Below are 21933 nucleotides of genomic sequence, written 5' to 3'. Positions count from 1 at the left end.
ATATAACTTACATTATTTCCATTTTATTTATATTTAAGTCTGAATGATGTTTTATTTTTTAAAAATGACCAGATTCCCTCTGTTACATCCGTCTAAGACTCACTCTTGATGCTTGTCTCGGTCACGTGATACATTTATCCATCCCACCCTAAAGGCCGGTCTGTGAAAATATTTTCTGACATTAAACCGGTCCGTGGCTCAAAAAAGGTTGAGGACCACTGCTTTAAAGGAACCCTGTGAAATACTGAAACACCTAGCCATATTTGTTGGAATTTGTGAAAATTTCTGGACAGTAAAAATTTTTATATTCTATCTTTTAATTGTTACTTTCTAGAGTATGTGAATTAAATTTTCTCTGTACTTGCTCATTGTATGTTACTGGAACAAGCTGGAGTTCATGTTGTCCCTCATCCTTTTAACCAATTCCTGAGAGACAGGGACTGAGTAGGTATAAGGGCATCTTTAATTCAAATTGCAGCAACTTGACTGGAGTGGACTCGGGTCCAAAATACTGTCTTAACCCTCTGCTGGAGCTGGCTGTTTTGGTAAGGTCCAGAGGCAAAGTCTGTGCAGTTAGTCACATTACAATATACAGGAGGTGGGGGTTTAGTCGGCGAATGTCTCCCCTTCAAGTTCTTCTGATGTTGATACAGGCACAATCAGCATGGTCCTATCTGGTGTCCCTGGAAAATCTTCAAGGCAGCTGAGTCAGGTGTCTCCAAGGAAGAGCTGGGACCTGCAGCCTCTGAAACCATCTGCCTGTAGGAATTGTCTGTGTGAAGACTCCCTGTTTCTTTAGGATATAAAGTTAAGATTTAAAATCAGTGAATTGTTTCTAATTAATTTATAGGCCTTAACTTTTCACAGTAAATCCTGTGCCTAGGCTTTTACAGATAATTACTGTGATTTAAACTTTTCTAATCTTCAGGTCCCTCCCCATGTATGCAGTCCCCCACATTTCTGCAAGGGTAATCTTTCTGTGGCATTTCAAAGTGAAGGTTAGTGAGCCATTACGAAACAATAGCAAGCAGATGAACTATTTCCTAACCCTTACATAACTTCCTATTCATTACAACTAAAAAGCTACTATCACTGAAGCCAAATTTCTAACTTTTGGATTCCCCTATAATCTGTATGTGATGTATCATAGGAAAATTACCAAAGGATCATGTATGTTGACTATCAACCTTCTTAAATAAGAGCATAGTCTGAGTTATAAGCCTAGTTTGGCATAGAAATGAGAGCATACTTAGTATATAAACACATCACCAATTAATATAAATCAATTGCACTTGGAAATATATAAAACTATGTAATACAATACATACTTTATGTTCATAAGAATTTATTATTATAAATAACCTAGGTCTGACTCAGATGTTAGTATTATCAGACAAATATATTTAAATATTATCATAACTATATTGCATATGTTCAAAAGTTAAGTGGAAGTATGGAATATATTTTAAAGGCCCAAATATACTTTGAGATATGAAAACCAAAATGTGTCAGGTGAAAATTTTCACAGACTGGATTTAACAGTACTTTGTTAGCCAAAGAAAAGATTAATGTACTGAAGGCACATCCATTAAATAAATGTATCACATTAAACTCAGAAGTCTTGAAGAAATTGTGTAAAGCCAGTAGCCATGGCCACCATCACAACCGCCTGGACTGTGCAGGTTCGTATTTGATTTGGAAAGATGGTAATGAAACAATGGAGCAAAGAGCTCATGGGCCATTACCTTTAATCCTAGCTTGCACCAGGTGGGTGAGAAAATAACACACAGTGGGAAAACACTTCCCTTTCCATTTAGGGCTCTGCAAGTCACTGACTCATCCGAGTTTTTCTAGAATCAAAGGCCCCACCAGCCTTATTCACCTCTGTTCCCCATCTCCTTCTCTCTGCACAAACTCTGCAAAAACTGGCTTCTCCTTCAGCACTGCACCATCTTGGCTGCCTCTCCTTTTCAATGCTGATGGCAGGAACCTAGTGAGAGAGCCCCCAGTCTGCCTTATTTTATAGTGTAGAAATTAAAGCCTTTAAGCCAATATACAAATAGGGAAGTCTCTTATACAAAGCCACTTATCTGAGGCAAAATGGGATTACTCATAAGAGTGCACCCCCCCCCCCCACAGTCAAGGCTGTGGGGATAAGCTTAGTTTTGAGAAGATCTTAGTATTAGAAGGCTGTTGAATAGATCTTAGTATTAAAAGGGTGAGAAAGTCTTAAAACTAAGCCTTAGGCCAGTGGTTCTCAAATTTTTGAAGTTGGGGCGCATTTAAATCCTACAAATAATTGTAGGTGCACTATATACAAATTTCTGAGAAATATGTTATAATAATTAAGTCAAATATTAAAGAAAAAATATAAAATCTAAGCATGCTTTTATGGTAATTAAATGAAATAAATATGACAAAATTAAATTTTAAATTTATTCTGACATTAAAAAACATTTTATGTTACATTTTTTGAGTTATGCTTCTCAGAATTCATAAAACGGGTTAAAAAAGAAAAAAATGCCAAAAGTTATCTTTATATATATATAGATAGATAGATAGATATATTCTTAGTAAGACTTAGTAAATTCGGCAGGTCCCGGCGCATATGTGTTAAGTTTATTCATTCTTGTGTTTATGAGAAACATGAGACTGATGTGTCCTAGCGATTTCTTTAATGTTTGGGCATATATTTGAAAGGCAAACTCTCATTTCCTCATCAACACAAGAGTACCTCTGCAAACTATAAGCAAGCAAACATATACATCATATTTACAAACTTATTTGACCAACAAAATGCCTAAAATAGCTTTCTTCTATTACACTTCAATTTACTGCAGTCTAATATGCTACCATAATATCACCAAAACTTTTTTATTTTAATCATTACTATATATCACTTTCTATAGCATCTAAAATAATATTCTTTTATAAACAATCTCTTTCCTTGTCTACAATTAACTCCATTTGCCAGATTTTTACTCCCAGTTCTGTTTATTATTTTCTTCATATGCCCCAATTACTGGTGTTTTGCAGGACCCTGTTCTGTGTTTTGGGTTTTTTTCCTACTCTTTTCATGACTCATTTTCTCCCTGGATTGCTTTATCTATTTTGATTGTTGCAAATATCATCCATGTCTGTGATCTCCAAATCATTTCCTCCAGTGTCTCTTCTCCTCTGCAATCGCATTTTCCCATCTGAAATCTATTGTTTCCACTTATATAGCCACTTAAAGATATTAAAATGAAATTGTTCACATTTGAACAAGTTCAAATGTTGCTTATCTCCCAGATATCTTAAACTTGCCAATGTCAACCATTGGCTCAAACTAAACCTTAAATGTTTGCCTTTCTTTCAGCCAATCAATCATTGAGCCTTTCTAGTCAACCAGTTAAATATCTCTTCAATTCTTCAAGTTCTTTCCAGGTCTATAACCACCACCAAAAATGAGAGTCATGTTATAATGTTTAATTATTCCTTCATTTCCCATCATGCTTTTCTATAGTCTCTTCTCACTTCAATCTTTTCACACAAATCACAGATGAGACAATGATACTTTTCAGGTTAAAAGTATTCAAGTGTCCCTCTTTTGCTCTAGACAAAATTCAAACTCTAAATAATTATTTACTGCTGCTAAACTTTATAGCTTAATTTTTTTTTCTATCACATACTACATTGAAAATATATTTAAATAAGTAGGAGGAGACCACGTTTTTCTGGTTTATTTAGCTAAGGATTGAGATTATATAGAGATAAAATTATATAAATTGGGATCACATATAGTGATGATTTTGCAAGGTTCTTTTCTTGCCTTCAAGTTTTGCCAGGGTACTCATATGCTATTCCCCCTCTTTATTCATGTGGGGTTTACTGAAATTAATGATAAAAACCAATTTTTGCCTTCATATTGCTCTGTTGTACTTATACTGGCATCACCATTTCACAAAAACTTAAAATAATAATCTCTGTACTTCTATTTATCTGCTTTTTAAACCAACTCAGCACCAATAATTCTGCATATTTATCTTGCAAAAGAAAGAATCACTGTTTGGCTGTTCTCAAAAATTATTTCTGTACAGTATACATTCTATTGTACATTTTTATTGTAGCATTCAATATACCATCTTGTACATTCTTGGTAATAATAACATTTTTAAATGTATGTATTCTACATATTACCTGTTAGCTTTTACCTTGTTAGACTTTTAGTCTTACTGATCTTTTTTGCCATGCTATCTACAGAACATAGCACTTTCTGTGATTTAATAATTAGCATTTAATATTTGATTAATGAATGAAGGATATTATCTACAAAGAAACTCTTTTCTTCCTTTTCATTTTATCCCTTGTTCCTTGGTAGCTTATTTCTGATTCTTAGCTTATTGATTTCATTCCTTAGAGACTTTGGTTTTACTATTTACCTTGCTCTCCCTAGAAATGTCATCTTTATAGATTAGGCTCTAAATCCTGACATGTTATAGATGTTAGGATTTCTAATTTATCTAACAACAATAGGACACTAATTATTTTGAATGGGGCCATAGGCTATTTTTACATCATGCACTAGACTCTTCTAAAACAAATTCAAATATTATCATCAATTAGGATGATAAGATTTTTTAAATACATTTTTTTTTAGATAAGGAAAGTTAATTGTCTTTGAAAATTAAGTGGATTATTTTCAGTAGAAACAAATCTAGGTATAAACCCTTTGGCTGTATCATTATTATATACTCTTGTATTCAAGTCATCAACAAAACTTTATTGGGTTTGAGTTACGCTACACTTAAAAAAGAAAATCTATTTAGAAATTAATGATGTTAATGTTTAGGGTTTGTGATCAAGCCACACAGAAATTTACCTTACATAAAATTTCTTTAGGTCCTGGCCAGTTGGTGCAGCAGTAGAGCGTCGACCTAGCGTGTGGAAGTCCTAGGTTGATTCTTAGCCAGGAGAAGCGCCTATCTGCTTTTCCACCCTTCCGCCTCTCCTTCCTCTCTCTCTCTTCCCTTCCCACATCCAAGGTTCCATTGGAGCAAAGTTGGCCTGGGCTCTGAGGATTGCTCCATGGCCTGCACCTCAGGCACTAAAATGGTTCTGGCAGAAACTGAGCAATACCCCAGATGGGCAGAGCATCACCCCCTGGTGGACATGCTGGGTGGATCCCGGTCAGACACATGCGGACATCTGACTACCTCCCAGCATCTAACTTCAAAAAAGTACAAAAAAATAAAATAAAATAAAAATTCTTTAAAGTGAGCTAATGTTGGCAAATATATATGGAAAATTCAATTTTTATTAAGTGGCAAAAATTTTAATAAATCCCACAAGGTTTACATTTAACCAAATATATATTAAAGTATTTCCTAACATGCTTAAAATCATATATACTTCTACATATATGTATTCAAAGATTCCTTGCTTCACTTAGGTTATTAGAACAATAGTAATCTAGTAAACCTGTGTTTTTATAGTACCTAAAATAACCTAAAAGAGATATTTCTGCTTCCTAAATTCTAACCTAAGAAAGTAGACATTTAGGTGATTTATGACTGTAATTACACCTACAACAACATTCATTTCATAGACTCCAAATGTAATTAATCCTTTGATAATGACTTATGAAAAATAGAGTTATATTGAATGACTAATAGATTAATTTCAAAGGAGTTGAAAAATGTTCCTCAGTGTATCAAAGTAACAATAAACAACAGCAAACCACAAAGGCCATCTGTGTTACAGTTTAAGTGGATTACTTAACTCTCAAAAGTTGTTTTGTTTCTTTTTATCTTTTTTACAACTGAATAGGTACAACCTAGATTGATTTAATGAAGGTAGATAAAAAATAAAATAATAAACAGCTGTATGTATTTAAGGACTTAGAAGTTCAACACTTCTATTTTGTACTCATGGACCCATCCCAATTCCTGAGAGATGCCCTAGCAATGGCTTAATGTGATTATATATTTGTATTTCTTTTTTTTTTAGTTTTTTTAAGATTTTATTTATTCATTTTAGAGAGGAGAGAAGAGAGAGGAGGGAGAAGTGAGATGTGAGGAGAGAGAAGAAAAAGAGAGGAGAGAGAGAGAGAGAGAAAGAGAGAGAGAGAGAGTAGGGCGGAAGAGCAAGGAAGCATCAACTCCCATATGTGCCTTGACCAGGCAGGCAAGCCCAGGATTTTAAACCGATGACCTCAGCATTCCCGTCCAATGCTTTATCCACTGAGCAACCTCAGTTCAGGCTATATTTGTATTTCTTATCATACATATTTAAGTTATAGTATACTACTATTTCTTTTCTCATTCAAATAAATACATACTCTCATATTCAAATTTGGTTTTATAATTTCAGCCTTTTACATAGTGCACTCCACCCTCTCCCCAAATTAAGATAGTTTAGATTTTCTGCACCTGAATTTACCACTGATTATGTATATAAATTCTGTGACAAACATTGCTATTTAGCTACATAATATCTTTCTCCCTTCTTACATATTAATATGGATTTTGGGGGGGATAAAATATATTTCATTGCTGTTAAGATTAGATATAACATCAGTTTGGCCCAAAAACCCAAGCATAAATTTTCTGTGGATCCTGGGAAATCAAGATATAAAAGTAACTTCTCTCATTGTTTTTTATTATTTCTCTCTAGTGGTAGGAGGCAGTAGGTGGAAATGGTGCTTTCTCACCATGAGGCATAGGGGATAAGAAATATCAAAGAACCACTATACTTATACTGTTCATCTTCAGTATTATTGAACAAATGAATGAATGAATGTCTGTTAGTTAAGTCAGTGCAGTTGGATTTTTGTTAAACACAGTGAAATGCTATTCTAGTTTGGTATAAATTAATATTTAACCTGTTGTTTTCTCTATTGTGTAACTTTTGATTGGATAGTCTAATTTCAACATCCCCAAATGAAGCAAGCTTATGTTAATTGAGTACATAATAAAGTACATAATAATGATCATGGGATAAATATAGAATTTTTCTTCAGCCCCTTACTACCTTGAAGGAAAAATGTTTTAACTTTACATAGTAATGTAACATACTAACTTCTTTGTCTCTAATGTATAGAATATTCAGAGTCAAGACTACAACCCAGATTTACTGTGACACCAGGTAAGAGTGACATAAGGAAAGGTCTATATGAATATTTTAAAATTCTGCTTTATTATAGAAATATTGGGAAACTGAAAATAATTCAAGGGAATGAATGTTAGTGCCACATAAGTCAGCTTGATATATATTGGTATGGCAGCATTTTTGCAAGTATTAGATTTAATTCTTAATAATTAAGGTGACCAATTGTCCTACTTTAGAGAGGACTGTCTTTCTTTTGTAAGTTCCGTCCTCCCTGGAAAGTGTCCTTTTTGATATTGGGAGACTAATCTGTAAATGTTCGTATTTGATAGATGCAGAGTCGATTCATTGCGTGTGATGTGACATATTTGTATTTGACATGACGATTTGTCAAGGATCCATATCTAAATGAGTACTTTTTTCTAACAATTGTTATTAAAAATTAATAGGCATGTAAGCATAATTACAATATAAAATTTACAAATGTTTTTATTATGCATTTATCATATTATAGTGTATTATTGTTGCAATGAATAAAATGTTGCTTTTATTTACGATATTGTTTTCTTCAATTGATTTTTGTCCTCCTTTCCATTGTAAAAAAAATCGGTCACCTTATAATAATTTTATACATTTTAGGTTCAAAAGGAAAGTTCTTAAAGCTAAATATTTCTTCTTTTGCTACATTAATAAGTACTGTCAACAAATGTTAACATAGTTGGTAAACATTGAGAAACTAGACAATGGCCCAACTATCATGAAACTATCAATTTGGCATATGTAAAAAAGACAGCTTAATTTTGAAGAAAAAAATGTGGAATATATTGCTAAGAAACTAAGTGATAGTATTAGTTTCCATAAAAATATGGACATGTATTAATAAATAACAATGTGTGATATTCTTTTTTATATCTTTTTACAATCACTTTGTATATTTATATAATTCTGGATTTTGGTCTCCAGATCAAAAAATTAAATAAAAAATTAAATAAAAATTTTTCTTTATCTTTTTATTTTTATTTTTGTTTTTAACAGAGATCCACTTATGGACACTTAGTTGCATGACTAATTTGTAATTCCTATCAGGAAAATTACCGCTCTTTCTGGTATTTTGCTCAGCAAGATTGATAAAGCCTCAAACACTAATTATCAATTTACTACTCAGGACTTTCACAAGACAAAGTATTAACAGAACCAGTGTTGATAACATTATCAACAGTGGTTTCAGTTATTTATTTATTTAGTTAGTTAGTTAGTTAATTCTTTCATTATTACTGACAGAGATAGAGAGAGAGTCAGAGAGAGCGACAGATAGGAACAGACAGACAGGAAGGGAGAGAAATGAGAAGCATTAGTTCTTTGTTGTGGCTCTCTAGTTGTTGTTCATTGTTTGCTTTCATTTATGGGCCTTGACGGGTGGAGGGGGGGGGCTACAGTAAAGTGAGTGACTCCTTGCTCAAGCCAGTGACCATGGGGTCATGTCTATGATCCCACGCTCAAGCTGGTGAGCTCGCATTCGAGCTGGATAAGCCCATGTTTAAGCCAGCAACCTCTGGAATTCAAACCTGGGTCCTCTGCATCCCAGGATGACACTCCATCCACTGCACCACCACCTGGTCAGGCAGTGGTTTCAGTTTTTATTGTAAAACCCAAAAATGAGTTAGATTAAACTGTGGTCAGAATCAGACAAAGCTGTCAAATTAGGCATATCTGATCTTTCATAATTCAGTCTTGCTCAATGAAAATTTTAAATAATTTCATTTTTATCTAAAATTTTAAAAAATTATTTCTTGATTGATGTTACACATTAAAAATCAAGAAGATATTCTTCTAATCTTTTTAAATGGAATCATTTAAAGTGATGATTTTCACTTCCTCAGGATGTTACCTTCTACCACAGCAAAGAATTAAGAATTGGAGAATTTAAAATAATTACTTATAAAACTTTTAAAACAGAATATGAAGAAAAATAATTATAATGTCCATATTTTAAAAACAGGTCCTCTACTGATGGTAATTTATATTTTATCTTTTTTTTGTGAGGTGTTTTATCTATAAATATATCCATAGATTAACTTGGAAATAGTAGGTTATTAATAAATAATTATATTTTTGATATAGGCAAATGCCCTTCAAAAAAGTTATACAAATTTGTATACTCACCAGCATTGAATGAGAGTGTGTAATTTTTACTTAGAAATTATATAGAAAGTAGGCAACAGAACTGAGTCACTTTTTAAAAAATTGATGCCTATTTGTGGTAATGAGGAAAGAATATAGTATTGAGCTTTTAAAACAAATCTCTGAAAATGATTATAACATAATTATGCTATGATTACTGTAAATGGTAAATATTAATATAGTATGCTCTCAGCAGTACCACTTCTGAAAATTTATCCAAAAATAATAAAAATCAGTATGCCAAAGAGATCCCTGCATGCCCACGTTCACTACAGCATTATTCACAATAGACAAAATACAGAAACAACCTAGGTTGTCTTTTGATGGACAAAGGGATAAAAAGAATATTGTATGTACGTACATACAATGAAATATTATTTGTCTATAAAGAAAGGAAATTCTGACATAAATAAACGTGAAGGACATTACACTAGGTGAAATAAGCCAAACACACAAGAAAACAAATACTACAGGATCTCCCTTATTTGTAATCTAAAACAGTCACTTACAGAAGCTGAGAGTAGAATGGTAGCTGCCAATGATGAATTTGTGGTAGAAAATGGCGGCTATTGGTTAAAGAACACTAAATTTCAGTTGGAGAGAAAAAGTTTTTCTTTCTTTTGAGTTCTTTTGGCTGGCCTTAATAATTAAATTGGTATAAGACAGGTTAACATGAGAAAAACATTTAATATTAAAGTTAACAGGAGAAAAACATTTAATATCTTCTGTGTAGGAGGCCCATAAAATGTGAGACTAAAAGGCAGTTGGACAATTAAGTTTTATATACCATTCTGAGCTAGGGAAAAGGGGTAGGGGTTGGGGGCTTCACAGGGGTGGAAAATAATTTGCAGGAAGATGAGAAGAATAAATGCTTGGTAAACAAATGTTTGCAAAGCCATATAGATAAGTCTTTCTGATGTATAGGCGGTCCTATGGTTACAACAGTCTTGACATATGACGTTTCAAGTTTACAACACTCACTCCCATAAAAAGTTAAAAAATTAAGATGTGAGTGTTTTGGCTTATGCTGTTATCATTGTATAATACTTACAGATTATATGGGTGAACTAGCTGGTTTGCGCATAGCGGGAGATTGCGCAGCAATGCAGCATATGAGTGAGGTAGTTGGTGTCCCCCTCTCTGCTGACCTGTGCCATTCTGGATGGTTAAAAGTGCAAGTCTTCCATTTGTGTTGCTTTGGAAACTTTTTAGCTCTTATCATGGCTCCTAAATGAAAGTCTGAGTCTTCAGATGGTAGTGCTACGAAGAAGAGGAAAGCCATCATGATGGAAGTAAAATTAGACTCTGTAAAGAGATCAGGAAAAGGAGAATCCACAGTGAACATTGGCCATATCCAGGGGTCCCCAAACTTTTTACACTGGGGGCCAGTTCACTGTCCCTCAGACTGTTGGAGGGCTGCCACATACAGTGCTCCTTGCACTGACCACCAATGAAAGAGGTGCCCCTTCCGGAAGTGTGGTGGGGGACTGGATAAATGGTCTCAGGGGGCTGCATGCAGCCCACAGGCCATAGTTTGGGGACGCCTGTTAGGCCTTAGCTGTTCTACCGTAGCAACAATGATCAAGGATAAAGGCCATATCCTAAAGCATATAAAGGGATCAGCTCCTATGAAATTTAGTGGTTACTAAACAATGAAGTTTTATGATGACTGAGATGGAAAGATTGCTAGTTTTGTGACTGGAAGAGCAACATCAGTGGCATATATGAGTTAGTCTAATGTTGATTCGGGAGAAGGCAAAATGATTGAGGCAGTAAAAAGAGAAAAGGAGGAAGGGAGTGAAGATTTTGTAGCTAGTAGGGGTTTTAGTTCATGCCTTTTAAAGCTCATGACAACTTATATAACCTTAAGGTGCAGGGTGAAGCTGCTAGTGAGGACGAAAAAGCAGAAAGCAAAATTTCCTAATAGGTTGTAGGTGGAGGCTGAGGATGAAAAAGAGCTACTGGCATCACATGGAAAGGAGCTGTCTGCTGAGGACCTCATTCAGCTGGAGAAGCAGCTGATTGAAGAGGAAGAGATAGAAAACCCAAAACCCGAGAGATTTAATATCAAGGGTTTGGCAGAAGGTTTCCTATGGTACAGAATGGGTTGGCAAAATTTTAGGCTGAGGACCCCAGAGATGACAGATTCAGTAAGGTCTCCAGAGCTGTTATGGATGCCTTGCAATGGTGTATGCAGATTTCAGAAGAGAAGTCATCAACCTTCCAGACTAGACTGAAACAATTCTTTAAAAAGGAAGAGAGGCCTGCAACAGATCCTGTACCCTCTACATCAGCTAACTTCTTGAGATAAAACACCTGTAGTACAGGTAGAATCATCTCCATCATATTCTGCATGTTCCTTAGGCAATCCTGATTCACCTGACCCAGTATCTCCAGCACCTTCTGCAGGTCCTCCTGCCTCTCCAGCTTCCTCCTCCCAATAGTTCACTCTCTCCCACTTTGCAATGCCCCTCCCAGTGTGCAACCAACCACAGAAATAAATGGAATTTTTTTTATACTCTCAATTTTTGTCAATCTTTCTATTACTACAGTACAGTGTACGGTACAGTGTTTTTATGCACCTTTCCTTTTTCTGTGGTTTAGTTGTATTTTTATGTTCTAGATTATGATTTTACAACTTGTTAGGATAAGTAAATGACTTAGACTAGGGTGTGTTTTGACTTATACGAAAATTCAAGTTACATCATTGTTGTAGGAACAGAACTGTGTCATAACCTGAGAACCCCTATATTAAAAATATTATCTCTGGTAATAGAATATCTGTACCAGAAAGAGATCTACAGCTTCTTAGGCTATTAGTTAAGAAATAAAAGTATTCTTCTGAAGTATACTGGGTCTTAATTGTCTGTAGCTCAAAAGAATCCACACGTCAAATGGCACATTTAGGGGTGGCATATTCTACCTTCACAGTTATGCAGGATAAATGGAATATAATATATAGTATGGTGACTATAGTTATTAATATTACATTGTGTAGTTGAACATTGCTGGGAGGTTAAATCTTATGCATTCTTACCACACACACACACACACACACACACACACACACACAAAAGAAAAAGGTAACTATGTAAAATGATAGATATGTTAATTAGATTGATTGTAGTGATTATTTCACAATATATACATGTATCAAAACATCAAACAGTACATTAAATATTTACAATTCTTATTTGTCAATTACACCTTAATAAAGCTAAAGAAATGTAAGGAAAGATTGTGTAATGCAGGAGTTAGCCTGTTCAATGTATGGCCTAAGGAACAGAGATAGGAGTGCTTGACGCTGATTTGTAATGGCAATTGTGAGAGTAATTTATCTTTCACTTGTGGTCAAGTAGTGTCAAATAGCCTGGGTCCAGAGAAGCTGTGGTCAAAGCCAGGAAAATGGGGGTGAGAATCACACATAATGACTTATCGATTCCCCATTCTAGACCCTAACTGTAAGTCAGTATATGGAAAAACCAGATGCAGAATTCAGCAAAAGGAAATGGCTAAGAAATTGTACAAGGGTCAACAAAAGGTAGAAATAAGAATTTAAAGGAGCTGAGGCTTTAATAAGGAGGGTAGATCTGTTGTATATTTTATGGGTAAAACACTTTCTACTTAGCTTCTTTTCTCTTACACTTCTAGGGAAAAAAGATCTTTGTGCATATTTGGGTGTCTTGTCAAACCCTCTGCATCAAGAAAACAACTTTTTATTGTTTATATTTCAAGTAAAAAAAAATGTTAACATTGTGAGAGGGCATCTATCCTCTGGCTGATGATCTCATATTTTCATGTGGAATGTCCCAACAGTAACCTTTTCAAAATTCACAGACTAGAAAAACAAGCTGAGACAAAGTGCTGAATACTTCACATGTAATAATACTTCAGCTAGCTTAACCCTAAAATCTCAACTCTAGGGATAATTTTCTATTTTGGTGAGAAAATGGGTGCATGTAGAAGAATATAATTTATTTGTATTTGTATATTTTCTTGACTCAAACTATAAATTAAACAAATGAAGCGATAGTGGTTTAAATTTTTTGACGTCCCTGCCCATTGCCCACCTTTACTGTTCCGTGTTCCACCACATCTCACAGCTGAGTCCTACTCTGTAGTTAATATTTTTAAAAATATATATGCTCTGTATTGGGGATACATTGGTGATATCAAAGTTGATGATCTAATACCTTCTTTATTCCCAAGATTTCTCACTTTTACTCAATTTAATAGCTGAGTCACAAATGGCAGTTATTATTGCTATAAATAAGTATATTAGTAAAATGATAATAGGATATGTTGTTTCTTGGGGATTTTTAAAAAATTTTATTTATTAATTTTTTTTAGAGAGGAGAAAGAAAGGGAGAGAGAGAAGAGAGAGACAGAGAGAGAAGGTGGGGAGGAGCTGGAAGCATCAACTCCCATATGTGCCTTGACCAGGCAAGCCCAGGGTTTTGAACCAGCGACCTCAGCATTTCCAGGTCGACGCTTTATCCACTGCGCCACCACAGGTCAAGCTCTTGGGGATTTTTTGTTGTTTTGTTTTATTTCTTAAGTCAGTATTTGTCTCTAACACTCAAAAAGGTTACACTTTTAATGCAATATTTCACATTTTTGGTTACATACCACAAAGAGACAAAAATATATGTAAAATGCATTTTGGTTATTCTTTGAACACTAGGATAACTTATTCACTGTTTCATCTTGGGCTTAGTGACAGGTTAAATAAGAAAACTAGAATCTAGAAACCTTTTTAAAAAAATTGGAATAGTTGAATATAAAGCAAATATCCCTACGTGAATTTATTGAATAGGATGGGACAAATACTCTAACCTTGGCTGACATCTGTCCTCTAGGGTCCTGTTATCTTTACATTTCCTGAGTTAGTTTCTGGCTATGGGTCAAGATGATATGAAAGCCAAACATGTGGATAATTAGGTTTTCTTTGGAGATTATGGTAAGTTACACTCCAGTTTTTATGTTTCAAGAAGCACTGATAAAATGCAGTTTCAAAGGTATTTGAAATAGCCATGTAATCATTTTTCAAAACTTATTGTCTTTCAAGGACATTCTTAAATATATTCTGCCTAAATCAGACTCTTATTATGTCTAATACTAGAGTATGCAATAATGGAAAGAGAAAGAATTACCTCTTCCTCAGTAACATAAAATGTTTAAGATACTGAAGATCTATATAGTGAAAATAATTTAATACATTTTCTCACAGCCCATACAACTTTACAAATATAACCTCATTCTTAGATATCTAGGAATATGCTCTGGTATCTTGCCTTTACTAAAAATAGAGAATAGAGACATATCTGGAGAGAAATAGATAAAGCTGTATAATACTAGGTGTTTAAAAAGAATAGATACTCATTTAACACAAATAAAAATATAGCTACATAAATTCCTTTATACATGTATATACCTTTTATTTCAGCTTTTCATGTAAACTGCTCACAAAAATTAGGGGATATTTTATCGCTTCATATTCATTTTGAAATATCCCCTAATATTTGTGAGCAGTATATTATAGATATGTTGACTTCACAGCAGAGCTAGAAATAACATAAGTTTTTTTTTCATGTCACAATCATTTTAGACCAAGCTACTTATGTTTAAACTCAGATCTTTAATATGTCTGCCATTCATTTATGTGTTTACAAAAGAGTCCACTTTGACAGCATATGTTCATATCGTAATGTGCCATAGTATAAACACAAACTGTTTTCTTTTAGAGTAGAGGTGAATGCAAAGCAAAACTTAAGAAAATACAGTATGGTAAAATCAAAAGAACATGGGCTCTGAACCCTGGCTGGTTGGCTCAGTGGGGGTGTGTCAGTCCAGTGTGTGGATGTCCCGGGTTTGATTTCTGACCAGGGCACACAGGAAAGTCACCCATCTGCTTTTCCACCCCCTCCCCACTCACTTCTCTCTCTCCTCCTCCTCCTCTCCTCCTGCAGCCATGGCTTGATTGAAATGACTTGGCCCCGGGCACTAAGGATGGCTCCATGGCCTCTGCCTCATTCACTAAAAAATGGCTCCTATTACAACAGATCAAGGGCTCCAGATTGGCAGAGCATTGCCCACTAGTGGATTTGCTGGGTTGGATCCTGGTAGGGGTGCATGTGGGAGTTTGTCTTGGCCTCCCCTCCTCTCACAAAAATAAAATAAATAAATAAATAAATAAATAAATAACGAAAGAAAGAAAAAGAACATGGGCTCTGGTATTAGAAAACCTCTGTTTGACAATCAGTTGTTCTGATTTGCCTCTCACATCTCCTTTGTAAGATTCTAATATACTTTAGAAGTGGCTTATTAGCATTTAGAAGACTTTGGATCTCACTAAATATACAGTAAATGCCCCTTCTTCTCTCTACTTATTTCTTTAAAATATTTCCACATTTTTATTTTTATTTTTTTTCAGACCTGGAAGAATAATTTTGTGCCAGAGGAGTTCGAGGGATGCATGAGATTAATTGACTAGTTAGTGGGAAGCAAGCTCTTTTTAGTGTTGATGATAATTGGTACAAGCTTATATAGACAAAAATCAACTTCTCGGTAAAGCATATGCCATAGCATACAACCAGGAAAACACTGTACTTGAACAGAAAACCTTGAAGTGGAAAGTGCACACTCTTCTTAACAAATCATATCAAGACTCATGTCTATACAATAATAACTAATTACTATAAGTGCCAATGAATTAGAACAGTTGACCAGTGTGAAGAAGACAATTCCAAAACATTTGATGTTTTAGAATAGGTTCATTTAGTCCCTAATCAGTTCCAGTCGTTTGGCTCTAAAGGTGGGTGCCTGAGAGGGCTTGACTGCACAATGTTCAACTATTAGGTGCTTCCTGACAGTTACAGGGCTGTCAGCACTCAGTAGGGGCCTGCAGGCTATTTCAAATTTTGCTCCTTTTGTTGTCTTAAACCATCTCCTGAGTGTGAGTGTAATTTGTTATGCAAACTGACGGTGTCTCTCATCATTGACTATTTTTTTATTCCGTCAGACTATCTGAAAATATGATAACCTTTTCCCATGTATAAATGAGTCCAAGAAATAATTATGTTTTGTGACTGAGCTCAGCAGTCCATTCATTCCCAGAGAGTCTCAAGTTTTGTTCCTGTAGGGAGATGAGCTTTCTTAGCTCCTGGCAACCTAACTAGATTTTCCAGATTATACTCAATGGCATTGTCTACATTATGCAGTTAGCCTGGTTTTAGATAGCATTATTGCATCTCCCCTTAACTATCTAAAAGGAATAAATATCATTTCTTGGTAAGCAAATGTTAAAATAAAGGGAAGATATTTTAAGCTAGCTCTGGGCCATGCATGTCTTCTTTATTAGTTTATACTTTCCTATATTCCTCACAAATACTGATGCTCAAAAAGATTGGCCTATCTACAGATGCTATCAAGTTCTCATTAATATACTGGGGGCAGGTTGGGGGTAGAATCAACTCTTCAGAATATTTTATGACACAAATATTCCATTTTGAAAAAAAAAATAAGGGAGAAACAAAATTTGTGAACTAAAGATTTTTTAGTTCACCTCTGTTAATATCAGAATCTTAGAAGACACAAAATGTTGCCGAAAGCTAAGAATAATTAAAAAATGTGCTGATAGTTCTAAGAGGTTTCTGAAGTCCTTAAAATTAATATGAATGTCTATAAAATTTTATTACTTTTATTATATATTCTGTGATGTGTAGAACATTTTATAGATGCTTTCCATCTTCTTTACATGTCTAGATTTATACTCAATTTTAGTTTTATTTCTTTAAAAAATTTATTACTTTGTTATTTTGCATATATATTCTTAACCATCATATTTATAACTCTCATTTTAGGCACAATATTCTTTGTAGTACGTTTACTGTATATGGATGGATACTTCCTTGTATGTATCCTCTTTTTGTTTCATTGCCTGTTGTCATAAATGTCAATATGTTAAACTCTACTTTCTTGATTCCTGGAGTACTTAAAAATTAGCATTGTTTCTGATAAAACTAACATTGTATAGAATAATAAAGAGAATCCTAAAGTCCTGTAATAATGCATTGGTGCTACTATAACTAGAAACCAAAACTGGAGTCAAGGTTACCCACCATGCCCCTTTTTCAATTTAAAAAGGGACAAGGATCAAGTAGGTACAAGGTATGTCTTTTATCAGAGAAACCAGTAGACCTGAGAAGGCAGGGGAATTCTGTCCACAAAGCTGCCTTAACTCTCTCCTGGTGCTGCCAGTTTTTATAGGGTTCAGGGTCAATTGAAAATGGTGTAAGGGGCTAAAGAAAAAAAGGAAAAGTCTGTGCATTTAGTCATATAATAATGTGAAGAAGGTCAGGGTTCACCTGCAGGCATATCTCCTCTGCAAGTTCTTTTGATGTAACACAGGCCCAATCAGCATGGTCCTATCTGGTGACGTTGGTAAATCTTCAAGGCAATGGGGGCAGGTGTCTCTCAGGAAGAGCTGGGACCTGGAACCTCTGGGATCATCTGCCTCTGTGAAAAAAGTCCCTGTTTTCTTAGGATACAAAGTGAAGATTTAGGATTAGTGAAATAAGTTTCTCATTAATTTACAGGCCTTAACTTCTCACAGTAAATCTTGTGGCTAGGCTTTTACAAACAACTGTTGTGATTTAAACTCTACTAATTTTCAGGTCCCTTCCCAACTTAAGCTTTCCCAAACATTTCTGTGAAGGTAAACTTTTCATTACATTCCAAAGTAAAGGTCAGGGAGCTATTAGGAGAGAATAGCAAGCAGATTAACTATTTTCTAATCCTTACATATCTCCTATTCATTACAACTAAAAGTTACTATTACTGAAGCCAAATTTTTAACTTTTGGGCTCTCATATCACTATTCTTTATAAAAACATTGAGAATGTAAAGTAAGCAGCTTTAGATTAAAAAAAATACAAAACAGGTTTTTTTAATGGCAATGAGTTGATTGGTGACATTTTTGAGATTTTTTGTGTGTGTTTACATTGTTTAGAATTATTTTATTAATTTTAGAGGCAATTCTTAATATGAATCATTACCTTGCATCTATAAATCTGATACATATTTGATTATAAACATATTAAGCATATTCACTGACACATATTGGGTTAAATATAAATTGTGGGATTTAAATTATTTGCATAAGATCACAAAAGTAAATCTGGTGAAAGAATTGACCATTTTACTTAATTTCAGAAACGATTTATTTATCTTATTTCTGAATAGAATGGCAATAATTAATTTAACAGCATTTGGCATTTTGGCTACTGATGGCTCTGAATTGGTAAGTTTGGTCTCCTCAATACACAATAAGAATATATTGTTTTCATTTTTTTCCCAACTTTTGGAACCTTTAGTAAAATATTTTGGATGGATAACATGGGCAGTTGTCACAATGACAACAAACTACCTGGAGACCAGATGCTTTGAGAGGCAGGGGGAAGGCAATAGCCCTGGTCAGCAGACCAAAGGACTAAAGCCCCATACCCAACTTTACTCAGATATTTATTAGCCAGTACAAATAACTCAAGGAAGCAGACAGAAGAAGTTTTCAGGGGGTGAAGTAAAGCTCAAGGAACATGTTGACTCCTTGTCCCTGTTCTGAGAGACTAAATATTTTTGTTACTGAATCTTATCCTGCTGTTTTGCTGTTTTCAGCACAGGGACATAGAGGACTCTCGAACGTTCAGGGCTTTTGCTCTAAGGTACTTCTGTCTCTGATTGTTTACCCTAACTCTGCAATTCTTTGTAGCATATTCCTACATATCCCCCATTTTTGTTTTAGTAAAGATTAACAGAGAGTAAGACAGTTACGTAATTACAGTGGAAGATAAAGAGCAAGTAAAGAGACAAACAGATTTTTAGGGGTTACAGGTTGTATATATATTTTGTAAAACTTTTTCAGCATGCCTTGTTAGATGATTTAAACTGTCCCAGGGGATGTCAGGCTCTCTGAGTTTTTGGAAGCAAGCTAGGTGTCCTCCACTTTTGGGGGTTCATTTCCGGAGGTGAATTCACTATCATCTTTTGATCTCTGGAACTAGGTTGCTTTCTAGGGGTCAATGTCAATTCATGATAAGGTTTCACATTCCTCACTGGTATTGTTGTAAGGTACCAAAAAGCTGAAAATTGATATTAATATTCTAGGAGGAAAGGTCAGGCTTTCCTATTAGGCTTTCCTGTCCCATCCCTCCTTTAGGGAGGGGAGGGAGAAGAATGTAGAAGTTTTTGGCTTGCAAAAAAAATGGGTCATTCAGTTTTAAATCTAAAATAAAGGTTAAGTGAGAAACTTCTTCTCTTTCAATAGGAGGCAGAATTTACATATCACCTTGCATTGACTGTAGTTCCTCCCCCTTTCTAGAATCCTGAGAGTAACATTTCCCTAGGCTAGTGAGGGAAGATAAACCCTAAAAGATTTGTAAACATCTTTCATTGTGTTACCTTGAAAGTCTTAATGTTTCTGTGTATCCCCTAAACAAATGTTGCCAGCTCATACTGTGACTTTATGCTCTCCCCCTGCCATGTGTAATCAAGGGTATATAAGCAGCCCTTGAGCTATTTTGAGGAGTGCAGATTTGGGCCTGCAGATGCCCCATGTCAGCCATATGCTATTGGCATATTTAATAAATCTCCTCAAATAAAACTCTTCAAAATTCATCTGGACAGGGTGTCTCTATGTCAACTAGATGAAATGAGGTACAGTGCCTTTATTAATCTGGGGTTCAGTACTTTATAACAGTATTTAAAGACAATCTGTTGATGACAAAATTGGAACATACCCTCAACCCTAGGTTATTAGCCTCCAGGCTTCAAAAAAAGAATGTATTTCACCAGTCAGCTAAAGTTTCCCATTTCAGGAAAAGTGAACAAATTTTTGCGGACTTTGTTCCTGAAGACAAACTCTTTGTTTACTGTCATGATATCAGTATTCTTCTCAGCCAGCTAGGTTACCACTTACAGTCCAACAGAATGGCAGCCTATTCCTTTTTTTTTTTTTTTTTTTTTTTTTTTTAATTTTTCTGTAGTTGGAAACTGGGAGGCAATCAGACAGACTCCCGCATGTGCCCGACCGAAATCCACCCGGCATGCCCACCAGGGAGTGATGCTCTGCCCATCTGGGGCGTTGCTCTGTTGCAACCAGAGCCATTCCAGCATCAGAGGCAGAGGCCATAGAGCCATCCTCAGCGCCCGGGCCAGCTTTGCTACAATGGAGCCTTGGCTGCAGGAGGGGAAGAGAGAGACAGAGAGGAAGGAGAGGGGGAGGGGTGGAGAAGCAGAGGGCGCTTCTCCTGTATGCCCTGGCTGGGAATTGAACCCGGGACTCCTGCATGCCAGGCTGACGCTCTACCACTGAGCCAACCGGCCAGGGCCTGGCAGCTATTTCTTGACAGCTCTTAACAGAGTCTGAAATGTGTACTCCTATACAATGGTAATGTTTATACAGCAGTTCCAATTGGTTATTCAACTCATCTGTGAGAAGATTATAATGACATAAAAATTGTTCTCAACTTTCTGAAGTATGAGGAGCATAACTGGATCATTTGTGTGGATCTTAAAATGGTAAATTTCCTACTAGGACAACAGAGAGGTTTCACAAAGTATCCTTGCTTTCTGTGTTTGTGGGACAGCTGAGCTTGGGAGAAACACTGGACCCAGAAGGAGTGGCTGAAAAGTGAAACTGTGGAAGTAGGGATGCAAAATATTGTCAGTGAACCTGTAGTTAATCGAGATAGAATCATTTTCCCCCCACTTTACATCAAACTTGGCTTAATGAGCAGTTTGTTCAGGCTTTAAATAGAGAAAGTGAATGCTTTCAACATATTATTTCTGCTTTTCCTGCCTTGTCTTTCAAGAAGATAAAAGCAGGTGTATTTGACAGACCTCAAATTGGAACCCTCATACAAGACTAAGAATTTGCCAGGAAGATGAAGAAAGAGGAGAAACCAGCATGGCAGTCTTTTGTGGCAGTTACAAAGAACTTCTTTGGCAACAAAAAAGCAGAAAACTATGAACTTCTGGTTCAAAGGATGCTGTTGGCTTTCCGCGACATTGGATGTAACATGAGTGTTAAAATTCACTTCCTGAACAGTCACCTTTGTAAGTTTCTTGAAAATCTTGGAGCTGTTAGTGATGAACAGACTACTGCTGGAGTTTCAAATGAGATTGTCCTCAACAAATACACAAACGCAAGAGCTACAAATGCAAATTTTTTCCTGAATAGAATTTAAGTGCTTTGCGCAAATTTTATAATTAAAATAAGTGTTTTAATACGTTCTATTTCAAAATTGTAGACAAATTCTGATGCAATTATATCTTTTAGTGTATTAGTGGATTTATTGCATTATATAAATTATTATTTTTTCACAAAGATCATGCCCAAAAAGACATTCTATTTCAATATGTTAAACTAAATGTTGAAAATTTTACAATAAGATGAAAACCAAATGTCTTGAATTGCAAAAAACTCTGTAGCTTAGAAAAACTAATGTCAAATTTGAGATCAGCACACTTGAATTAGGTAAGAAAAAGTGTTTTTGTGAATGCAACAAAAATTTTGGTCCCCAGTGATCATTTTTTTGTAACATATAAATTTTTTATTATTTAGCAATACCAGTTTTTAGAAAAATTTAAAATATTTTAATCTTTTAT

Source organism: Saccopteryx leptura, chromosome 9 (assembly GCF_036850995.1).
Source record: "Saccopteryx leptura isolate mSacLep1 chromosome 9, mSacLep1_pri_phased_curated, whole genome shotgun sequence".
In the NCBI taxonomy this organism is placed as follows: domain Eukaryota; kingdom Metazoa; phylum Chordata; class Mammalia; order Chiroptera; family Emballonuridae; genus Saccopteryx; species Saccopteryx leptura.
The sequence above is the reverse complement of the archived record's forward strand: the minus strand, read 5'-3'. Positions refer to the sequence as shown.